Source organism: Schistocerca americana, chromosome 1 (assembly GCF_021461395.2).
Source record: "Schistocerca americana isolate TAMUIC-IGC-003095 chromosome 1, iqSchAmer2.1, whole genome shotgun sequence".
In the NCBI taxonomy this organism is placed as follows: Eukaryota; Metazoa; Arthropoda; class Insecta; order Orthoptera; family Acrididae; genus Schistocerca; species Schistocerca americana.
Window position 1 is genome coordinate 442,301,539 of NC_060119.1, and position 12,245 is coordinate 442,313,783.

The window sequence follows — 12,245 nt, forward strand, 5'->3', positions numbered from 1 at the left end:
GTCGGAGATAAAAATATTGCTAATGCGTATAGATTCTTATTGGAGTCTATATTTCGATGTATGGATATTTTGTTGACAGCCCAGGTCTCTATGGCAACGCCTCAGTATTGTCACAACTTTATTGTCAGCTATAGGTTTACGCGTCACAGATGAAACTTGGGAACAGCGCTCTTCATCTTACGCTGACTCGACTATACGTTCACGACAGTGGTGAACCTTGAATTATCTTTCACCTTTGTAAAACCCTACTTTTCGGGAGCAGTTTTTGTAATTTGAGATAAAGACTACAGCAAACGAAAAGTGAATGCCATCATTTAAAAACAAGAGAAGAAAATGTGTTAAACTTCTGTCATAGGACTGGCTAGATGTTACAGTCTGAAAAGTCTTCCAAGTTACAGAAATCTCCAATCTCTCATACACATTTACAGAAGAAATATGGGGTCTAACGAATGGAGAGCACTTTAAACCAACGTCTCCTTGCTCATATGTCTCTTTATTAATTTCTTTAAAAAAGGTTTCATTTCAGTACGACAAAGATTATGGATGTTCTGGCATTTCTTTTTTACGGAGAAGTGTCATCCATGTCAGGAACGAAGGTGGCAACCCGCACTTGGGAACTGAGTTACGTGTAATGACCTGCTTGTGCTGTGCGTATCGCGTTGGAACTAGGGCATTTCATTAGAGACGGAGCACAAGGATAGGCAAAGATGAGTAGGAAAACGGTCGTAGCCCTGTTGCTATTCACCTGAAGACTGCAGAGAAACCATTGGGAAACTGAATCAGTACGATCGGAAAGTGTAGCACTCCTGGTATAACTACGTAGGCTTTTGCGGTCGGTGTCACCGTGATTAAAATTGTTCTGGATGTGGCACCGCGTCACTGTACAAAATATTTTTAATATAAATATGATTTAACGAAGGCTTTTGACTGTGTTGACCACAAAATATTACTGCAGAAGTTGGACCATTATGGAGTAAGGGGAGTAGCTTACAATTGGTTCGCCTCTTACTTTAAGAACAGAAAGCAGAAGGTAATCCTCCGCAATATTGAGAGTGGTAATGATGTTCAGTCCCAATGGGGCACTGTTAAGTGGGGCGTTCCCACTTGTCGACCCCTATTCAATAGTTTGGGAATTCTGACATTGCCCTCACAGTATATATTTTCTTTAATGTCGTTTGTTGTTAGCAATATTAGCCTATTCCCAAGAGTTAGCAGCTTTCACTCAGTTAATACTAGGCAGAAATCAAATCTGCATGTGGAATGCACTTCCTTGACTCTTGTGCAGACAGGAGTGCAGCATTTCGCTGCATCCATTTTCAATAAGCTACCACAAGAACTCAAAAATCTTAGCAGTAGCCCAAACTCTTTTAAGTCTAAACTGAAGAGTTTCCTCATGGCTCACTCCTTCTATTCTGTCGAGGAGCTGCTGGAAAAGCTAAAAAATTAACCAAATTCCAGTGTTACACTGTTGATTTTCTTTATTTAAACTTAAGGCTTATCGCCTGAATATGTTTTTTATATTTCATTTTATCTGTTTCTACTATCGTGTTATAATTCCATGTATTGACTCGTTCCATGACCATGGAGACTTCTCCTTAATTTGATCCCACGGAACAATAAACAAATAAATAAAATAAATAAAAATAAAATAAAATTGTAAAAATTACTTTTCAATCGTATTACAACGGCCTGCCTCAGAGAAAGATTCTTGCCCTGCGGAAGATCGTTGCAACGCGGCCGAAACTTCGGTTTTACAGTTTATATGTAAATTACTTTATCAATGACGCTGTACAACACCCAGAATGATTTTCATCATTGTAGGACTCTTGCTCTTTCCAAAAACAAGCTCATTGTCTTCACAATTGCACCATCCAGCTCAGTGCTGTGCTGGTTCAGTATTCATCTTAATTAGTGCCGACACATCAGGCACCTATATCACCGATTAGCAGATGTTTCGAGCCGTCAGTCATCAATCTAGGGTGCGAATTAAATTTGTATCTGGCAGGTCCTCCCTGACACCGAAGCTCCGCTTTTAACGTACTGCACTAATAGAGCAGGTCGTATCACGAAACTGGATCTTTGAACAAAAATTATTCAAGATATTGTTGCATATATGGGGGGAGGAGAGATTATTTGACTTATTTTATTGTAATATACAGTGGATTTTATATGTCGCCTATAGTTCTATCCTAACTGTATTCTCTTCGACTTGTATCCTGCATCGCAATAACAAACGCATGCACTTGTATTTCGTCACATATAAATTACAGGATATCGACTTAATATTACCACAATATCGTAAAGTCTTTATCGAAGGAAGTGGGGGAGGAGGGGGGGGGGGGAGATTTGTAGAGGGATCTGAGGCTTGAATACAATTAGCAGCTTACAACTGACGTAGGCTGCAGTAGTTAGGAAGAGATGAAGAGGCTTGAGTAGAATAGAGTGAAGAACTGCATCAAACCAGTTTCCGGATTGAAGGCCACAATAACAGCTTACTGTTCAACTCAAATCCCGCCTGATCTGCATTCTCAGCATCGTAATAACAGCCACCCACATGTGCGTTTCCTGGTTAAGATACAGGATACAAACTTACAGATTTCTACAGTTGTTGAAAACCATTACTATTAGTCAAGTAGCTGTCTCATCTTGCCCTAAGACTCTCTTGGAAAATACATCGAAACGCAGCCAATCGGTCCCTTGTTATTAATACCCTAGAGCAGACAATACGCATGAATCGGATTTAGTTAAACATGTATCGAAGAATTCGAAATTCTGAAAGCATATAACCTCGATTTATAACACAAATTTTGAGACAGGCTTGCACAAGGCTTGCGTAGAGCAAGTGCAGTTCTCCGTATTTATCATAAGATTAAATGTCTTCATGATAATTTCGGTTTCATGGGTTATTTTCCTTTTAGGTTGTCCCACCAATGTCTCTGTAGACAAGATCACTAATGCTAGTTTGTGCGGTAACTGTATACTAACGGGTAGCGGTTTAGAACTCCATTCGTAGAAGTGCTTTTTGTGAGTTCACTGTGGTGGGAGGAATGGTACTGTATGTTGCGGTTCCTGATCACCATGCTGTGCTGCGATGTACTGGGAAAAACCTCTCCGCTATGTCTGACGCCATCACAGCACGCAACAACGCTGAAAATGACCCGTTCATCGAGTGGGAACCTTAATCATGCAGCAGGTTTCATCAATTCTATAACAACACAAGCACCGCGCTGCACTGCACATTTACTCTTCTTGGTACAAAACGTTTAAGGCTTTCATGACCACTTGGTGGCGGTCTGCGTGTTGCATCAATTTTTAAGGCAACTGCAATATATTCCTGGTTTGTTTATTCAGTCTTTAAGGTGATTTCAAACACAAACGGGCCGGAGGCCGTAAAATGAGAACCGTTGAAGGGATCGTAAGGTCACTACCGATGGAAGAAGACGTGGTCGCTATAAGAGCGTTGAGGCTCTAAACCAGCCGCCAGAGAGACATGGGCGCACGTCTACGTGACGACAGAGCTAACACATGTTCACGTCGACCGTCCACTGCACTCAATCGTGCTGAAAACAGAGAAGTGGGGACTTCAAAAGTAGAGGGAAGGGTGTAGACCGCAATCGCTATCCATCTCCATCGTCGTTACCTGAACTTGTCGCTATTTTGCAGGAAGAATGGTACAAGATTCCCTCGAAAACAATACGGGACTCGTATTTACCCATTCCTAGACAAATGGGAGCTCTTTTGAACACAAACGGGTTCCCTGCACCGTATTAGGCATGGTAGTGTGTTGGGAGTCCATAAAGCCCTGGGCTTGTTTCTTTTTGAAAGCATCTTATCATTACCGCGTGAAATACAGCTTGGTGGACTTTGATGTTTTGCAGTGTTGCCTAGTGTGAACTACTCACGTCTTATAAACAGTCAGAATCCCCAATTACTTTTTCATTGTTCTCCGAAGTGATCGTATACCCGACAGAAAAGATAGTACCGAGCATATAAAAGTTAATACTTAGTTAAGACTTTATCCTAACCAGAGGAAGTAGATTGACAAGTGCTCGTAATAGTTCATTTGTGTTAGTGTTGCTACCGGCAGGACTGTACAGTTTTACTCTTTACGGTGGGTGTTGTCTGAAGGGCTCACTAATAGTAGGAGCCAAAGAGGGACAGGTTCATTTCAGAAATGTGAACTTAAAACTCCATCATTCAGCAAACTAATGGCCCGTGTTGTTCTTCAGTGGCAGCTACATATTTATAGCTTCATCCGTATTGCGTCGATTAAAATCAGGCTATATGTAAGAAGTTCTTTATTATGACATAAAAAATCACAGTACCTAGCTTTCGCATTAGGTTGCTAGCAACGGTTTGAGTGATTAAGAAAAGGAACAGCTTGTAGTTTGATGTTGTAAGCCACTGATCCAGTATGATTCGACTGGATAATGTAAGATCTGCATTGGTATCTTCGAATTTAATCATGACATAACGAAAGCTAGATTCAGATCTTGCATCGCACTTATTTCCTTAATGAATCAAACCTATTGCTAGTACGAAAGAATGTGTTCAAAAGAAGACGTGGTATAAGTTATAGAAGACATACCGGTATAGCAGAGCGTTAGCCTGCAAGGCATAGGGCTGTGCGAGAACTGAGACCCAATTCATGTACGGTATTAACGATCTCTGGTTTGTGATTTCGTAGCATTTACGTTATTGATTAACAATACACACACTTTTGGCTTCCAGTCGAGTTGACGATCCCATTTTTCCGACCAACAATTCGACGACGAGGACAGACGTCAAAATATTCCGCAGAAAATTGTAATGGTCAATCCTGTGTCTGGGAACCTGGACGCGCAGAGGTTGAACAAAAATACGGACACACCGCGAGAAATCCATGTTTGAAGATTGATGCAGACGCTAGTCAAACCTGCAGGTTATGCAGTTGTATTCGACCACGAACGGTACCAGTGGAATGTCCTCAACACGTTGCAAGTGTCAGTCTAGGTCACAACGGTGCTCTCTGTAGTTGTAAGTTGCGTTATGTTGGAGCTCAGTAAATTCTGACGTGAGCAAATTGTTGGTGCTCGTATGGTGGGTGGTTTCGTAATCAAGGTAGCCGCAGTGTTTGGTCTTTCAAGAGGCAGCGTATCGGAGATTTATACCTCATACAGGGAAAGCGGGAAAACATCATCCCCAAAGTCACAGCCTGGACGAAAGTTTGTAACGAGTGATCGTGAGGAACGGCCATTGAAGACGACTGTGAGGAAAAATTAGATGACATCTACAAAAGTCGTTGCAGAACTGAATGTCGCACTCGTGAACCCTGTCAACACCAAAACAACACTAAGGGGCCTCCATAAGCTGGCAAATGCCGGAAGTGCTTGAATTCCAAAACCACTCATCAGCGATGCAAATACCCATAATAGTGTAACGTGTGTGGCAGAGCCATAAAACTAGGACTATGCGACAGTGAAAGTGAAATATGGTGGGAGTTCGGTAACGATTGGGGCAGCCATACCGTGGTATTCCATGATCACTATGAGTATTCTGCTAGGTCGCTCTACTTCCAACGATTATGTGACCATTTTGTTTCCTAGTAGTAATTACGTGTTCCAAAACGATAGGCCCCTGTTTACACAGCTCGAATCGTCCAGGAGTGGTTTTGTGAGCACGAGAATGAATCGTCTCATTTCCTCACAGCACGACAATCACCAGATCTCAATGTTACTGAGCCTTTGTGGTCTACTTTGGAGAAAAGAGCCAGTAATTGCTAACCACCTCCACCGTCGCTACCCGAACTCGTCGCTATTTTTCAGGAAGAAAGTTATAGGATTCCGTCGAAAACCATTTGGGATCTGTATTTATCCATTCCGAGACAAATAGGAGCTGTTTTGTTATCCTAAACCGTATTAGGCATGGTAACGTGTTATATTTCTTGTGCTTCCATATTTTTGTCCAACTCCCGCATATATTCGACTTTTAGCAATGGTAATGAGCAGAAATTTACCAATTTCTATGCTCTTTTAAGCAAATGCTAACTATCGATTATCGACCTATAAAACTGAATTACAACAGGCCAAATACGAAAACACACTGAACGGAAACTACCCTACGTGAAGACTTCCGTCACCTCTCTACCAGTCCAGGTTTGGGACTAACAATAGGTGGCGTTTGATTGTGTTGATCACAAAATATTGCTACTGAAGTTGGACCATTATGGAATACGGGGAGTAGCTCACAATTGGTTCACTTCTTACTTCAGAAACAGACAGCAAAAGACCATTATTCACAGTGTTGAGAAATGGCTGTGAAGTGAGGTCTGAGTGGGGTACGGTCAAATGGGGGGGGGGGGGGGGTGCCTTAGGGGCCAGTGTTGGGGCCACTTCTGTTCCTTATTTATGTAAATGATATGCACTCTAGTATTACGGGTAACTCTAAAATATTTCTGTTTGCCGATGACACTAGCTTGGTAGTAAAGGATGTGTTGTGCAAATTTGGCTCGGTTTCAAATAGTGCAGTTCATGACCTAAGTTAATGGCTTGTAGAAAATAAACTAACGCTAAATCACAGTGAGAGTTTTCACAGTTTCTAACATACAATTCAACAAAACCTGACGTTTAAATTTACAGAATGGGCATATGATTAGTGAAAGTGAACAGTTCAAATGTCAGGGTGTTCAGATAGATAGTAAACTTTCGTGGAAAGCAAACGTTCAGGATCCTGTTGTTCAAAGACTTAGTGTTGACATTTTTATTATTCGAACGGTATCTGAAGTAAGTGATCGCTCGACACGAAAATTAGTCTACTTCGCTTATTGTCATTTACTTATGTCGTACAATATTATATTTTGGGGTAACTCTTCCCATTCTAAAAGGATATTTTTGGCAATAAGTGGTGTAAGTTCGTGAACCTCTTGTAGACCTCTGTTCACTAGTATGGGTATTTCGACAACGGTCTGTCAATATATATATATATATATATATATATATATATATATATATATATATATTTCTTACTGTCATTTCTTATTAACAAAATCAGCTTATTCCTAAGAATAAGCAGCTTTCATTCAGTTAATGCTCTGCAGAAGTTAAACCTGCATTTGGATCAGACTTCCTTAACTTCTGTGCAGAAAGGTGTGCAGTATACTGTTGCAACCATTTTCAATAAACTACCACAATAATTCAAAAATATTAGCAGTAATCAATGCACTTTCAAATCTAAACTGAAGATTTTCCTCATGGGTCACTCCTTCTATTCTGTCGAGGAGTTCCTTGGAAAATTAAGCTGATTTTTGTTGTATTGTTGATTGCGTTTACTTCAACTTAAGGCTTGACTTTTTTTGGGTTCATAAACGTTTTATTTTTAGCTGTTATTACTTTTACATTGTAATTTCATGTACTGACACGTTCCATGACCTTGGAGATTTGGTCCTCAATTTGGTCCTACGGAACTAGATGTGTAAATAAATAAATAAACATGTGGGACGCTCTGTCTTCTGTATAACATTGCCATATTCATGTGGGAGAAATGTCCAGTGAATGCAGTCTACTCCAAAGCAGAAACGTTGGCAAAATAAATGATGAAACCTAATTACAATCTACGAAAATACAGGAGTTAGATGAGAATCCCACACAAAAGTAGGCCCCTCTAGCCGAAAGGTAGGTGGCGCTGTACCATCGTGACACACCGCTACTTGCTTCAGCAGTCAACGGAGTGCACGCCCTCCTTTGATTTTGTGGCTCACACTGGGAGGCGGCCGTGACTAATAATCGTTGTCCAACCTTGAGAGGGTACTGTGGGAGGTGCTGGAGACTCATCCCAAGGCTGGAGAGGAGAGCCACGCCGTCGGTGGCAAGGCTGCCGCAGTGAGAGGACTCCTCTCGTCTTGCTTTATTTTCCCTTGGCTCGTATAATTAGCCGGCTACTCGCTCAGGCCGAAGCGGGAAATATGGCTGTTACACGTCGAACGAGAACGTACTCTGACAGGTAAATAGCAGAGGAACGCTTTGCTGTTGGGACAATTGGTCTTGACGCTGAGCTACTTATGAGGTTACTTGTACTACGGAACGGCGATATTTTAAAACAATGGAAATACCGTGTAGCCATCCCACAGTGAGTAGTCGAGACGAACGTTCTGTCACTGCAGTCATTCTTGTTATCTGGTGGGAAGTATGCAGGCGCCAGTGTTTCAAGCACCAGGTCAGTGCTGTTGGGGGTGGGGGGAGGGGGGAATAATTATAACTATAAAAGTAAAAAAAATATTAAATTCTTGTCTCGATTGAAGAATATTTTCATTAACATGTAATAAGTTTCAATGCCTTATGCTGAATAAGCAGATATAAAATGCTTGGCGTAAAATCATTGTTAATAGTTGATCGTCCTTTTCTAAAACCTGATTGTTCTACAGATATCAGTTTTTCCATTATGTTCTTTAGTCTCACATTCAGCATTTTGGCATATAATTTATGACTGAATTCAGGAGGCTTATACCGCGATAGTTACCACATTAATTTTTATTACCCTTTTTAAAGATAGATATTACTTTGGCTCTTACTCAGACTTTCGGTGCTTTCTTATTTCTCCAGCATTGATTAAAGATGTAAGAATAAGCATTTATATTCCTATAGTTCCAATATTAATACCATCTAAACCAGTGCCATTAATTTTATTCGTAGCTTTTGGAGCTCTCATGGCAATATCGTCCAGGCCTTTTGTGCCATATAGCTCAGGTAATTGAAAAAGCATGCTCTGGCACTTGATGGCTGAACGAGCTGATGATTTTGGTTTGTGGGGCGCTCAACGGCGTGGTTACCAGCGCCCGCACGAATTCCCAGTCTTTGCACGTTCCAATCTTGCCTATTCCTGAACGTTGATGAAATGATGAGAACAACACAAACACCCAGTCCCCTGGCGGAGAAAATCCCATCCCCCTGTACGAGGTTACCCACCTCACCTCAAAGCCAATGAACAGAAACAAAGTGGCACGACAAATGCGCTACGCGTACTATATATAGAGCGATTCAGATGTGCCTACCTATGAGTTTTATGCAACCTGCAACGCTTCAAAAGCCAAGCGCGAGATTTTCAAGATCTCTTCCTCGCTATGTGCAAACTATTAGTCCTACAGAAAAGGCATACAGGACCATCTCATATTACTTTTTTCAGCCAAATATCCCCAAATCAAAAATTTTCTAATGTCTGGATTGCAACCGGTGATCACAGAGCCCAGTGCGATCGCTCTAGACGCCTCCGCAAGAGACACAGGTAGACAAAGAAACAGAATTACTTCAAATGGTCTGTGAAATGCTTGCGCATTCCTCTGGGAGATAGTTTTGTTTTCTCTCATCCTCAAAACGTATGCCCCGCATTTTACGTAATGGCAGCTCCTTCACACTTGTTAACACTGAGAAAAATAAAATCTTGACGACAGCTGGGTGCGTTTGCGTCTGTGTATAGTACAGACAATGAACGTGGTTTAGTACTACATATTTCACGTCACTGTGCCAAAGATCAAACACACTCGTCTCCGTGGCCGTGATTGCTAACGTTTGCTTGTGCGATGGTGCTCACCTCGGAAGTAGCTGCACATCTTGTGAATGACTTCCTTCAGGATAAAGACATCACTCGACTAGAGTGGCCAGCATGTTCTCCAGACATGAACTCTATCGAACATGCCTGGGATAGATTGAAAAGGGCTGTTTATGGACGACGTAACCCACCAAGCACTCTGAGGGATCTACGCCGAATCGCCGTTGGGAGTGGAACAATCTGGACCAACAGTGCCTTGACGAACTTGTGGATGGCATGCCGTGGCGAATACAGGCATGCATTAATGCAAGAGGACGTGCTACTGGGTATTAGAGGCACCGGTGTGTACAGTATTCTGGACCACCACCTCAGAAGGTCTCGCTGTATTGTGGTACAACATGCAATGTGTGGTTTTCATGAGCTGGAATTCCAAAACCATACATCAGTGATCCAAACGCGAGTAACAGAAAAACGCGGTGCCGAAACCATAAATTCTGGACTATGGAGCAATGGAAGACAGTCATTTGGTCGAATGAGTGTCGTTTTTCACTATTGTCTGCTTCTGACCGAGTTTACGTCCCAAGAGTGAAACATGTCGGGGGTTCGGTGATGATTTGGGCAGTCACATGATGGTATTCCATGAGCCCCATAGTTACTTTGCAGCGCCCCTCCCTTGCTGCTACTCCAGTCGCGCCATCAGTCAGCTGACCTCACGCTCCGTGGCATGTGCGAAAGAGACGAGCGACGCACATTCGGTGTGCGAAAGAGCCGCCAAGTGAAAGGCGGAGGAGCGTAGCGCTCCGCCCGCGGCCGCCTCTGCTGTGGCGGTTTGTCAGGCTCATCTCGCGCTCGTCTGCGGTTGCCGGCGCCGTGCGCGGAACGCTAACGATAGCGTCTGCGGGCCGTGTGTGTGCTCCACCGCTCTCCCTGGCAGCATTCCCACAGGTGAACGTCTCGAGGCCTTCCTTGCTTCGGGCCAGGGCTGAGGCTCAGCGCGTGGCGTAATTTTGTAATCGATTACCGCCGCGACGGAGTATCCAGATCACAGGTTCTCTAACGATCTTCGGTTCTGAAGGGCCATTTAGTTCTGAACAAGCTCTCTCTCTCTCTCTCTCTCTCTCTCTCTCTCTCTCTCTCACACACACACACACACACAATGCGCTCACAGATACACATTTACGTCAAAAGCAAGAACTGGATAACAAAACTTTCACGTTTCTGACTATGGCGCCTCTTTTCTTAAGTTTAAGAATTTTTATGTGGCTTTTATTGTTTCTTAGTTACATATACGTAATGGCAATTAATGTTCAAGCACAGTGGCTAAGATTATGTAAGGAACAGAGAAACTAAATCGAAGAGATGTAGTATAAACTACGTCCTAACGCGACCAGAACGTTTTTTCACGATTGATATACGTATAAGAGACTGGAATACTCTCTTTCAAATTCTGAGGGTGGCAGTGGTAAAATACAGGGAGCTAAAGGCTATTTACAATTTGTGCAGAAATCAGATGGCAGTTATAAGAGTCGAGGGACATGAAAAGGAAGCAGTGGTTGGGAAGGGAGTGAGACAGGGGTGTAGCCACTCCCCGCTGTCATTCAATCTGTACATTGAGCAAGCAGTAAAGGAAACAAAAGAAAAATTCGGAGTATGTTGGGTTGGGTTGTTCGGGGGAAGAGACCAGACAGAGAGGTCATGAGTCTCATCGGATTAGGGAAGGATGGGGAAGGAAGTCGGCCGTGCCCTTTCAAAGGAACCATCCCAGCATTTGCCTGGAGCGATGTAGGGAAATCACGTAAAACTTAGATCAGGAAGGCCGGACGCGGGATTGAACCGTCGTCCTCCCGAATTCGGAGTATGTATTAAAATCCATGGAGAAGAAATAAAAACTTTGAGGTTCGCCGATGACATTGTAATTCTGTCAGAACCAGCAAAGGACTTGGAAGAGCAGTTGAACGGAATGAACAGTGTCTTGAAAGGAGGATATAAGATGAACACCAACAAAAGCAAAACGAGGATAATAGAATGTAATCGAGTTAACTCGGGTGATGCTGAGGGAATTAGACTAGGAAATGAGACACTTAAAGTAGTAAAGGAGTTTTGCTATTTGGGGAGCAATATAACTGATGATAGTCGAAGTAGAGAGGATATAAAATGTAGACTGGCGATGGCAAGGAAAGCGTTTCTGAAGAAGAGAAATTTGTTAACACCGAGTACAGATTTAAGTGTCAGGAAGTCATCTCTGAAAGTATTTGTATGGAGTGTAGCCATGTATGGAAGTGAAACATAGACATAAATAGTTTGGACAAGAAGAGAATAGAAGCTTTCGAAATGTGGTGCTACAGAAGACTGCTGAAGATTAGATGGGTAGATCACATAACTAATGAGGAGGTATTGAATAGAATTAGGGAGAAGAGGAGTTTGTGGCACAACTTGACAAGAAGAAGGGATCGGTAGGTAGGGCATATTCTGAGGCATCAAGGGATCACCAATTTAGTATTGGAGGGCAGGGTGGAGGGTAAAAATCGTAGAGGGAGACCAAGAGATGAATACACTAAGCAGATTCAGAGGGATGTAGGGTGCAGTACGTACTGGGAGATGAAGCAGCTTGCACAGGATAGAGTAGCATGGAGAGCTGCATCAAACCAGTCTCAGGACTGAAGACCACAACCAATACGTACAAGTGACGAACAATGTAGACTATTTCTCCAGCATTCGCATTCTAA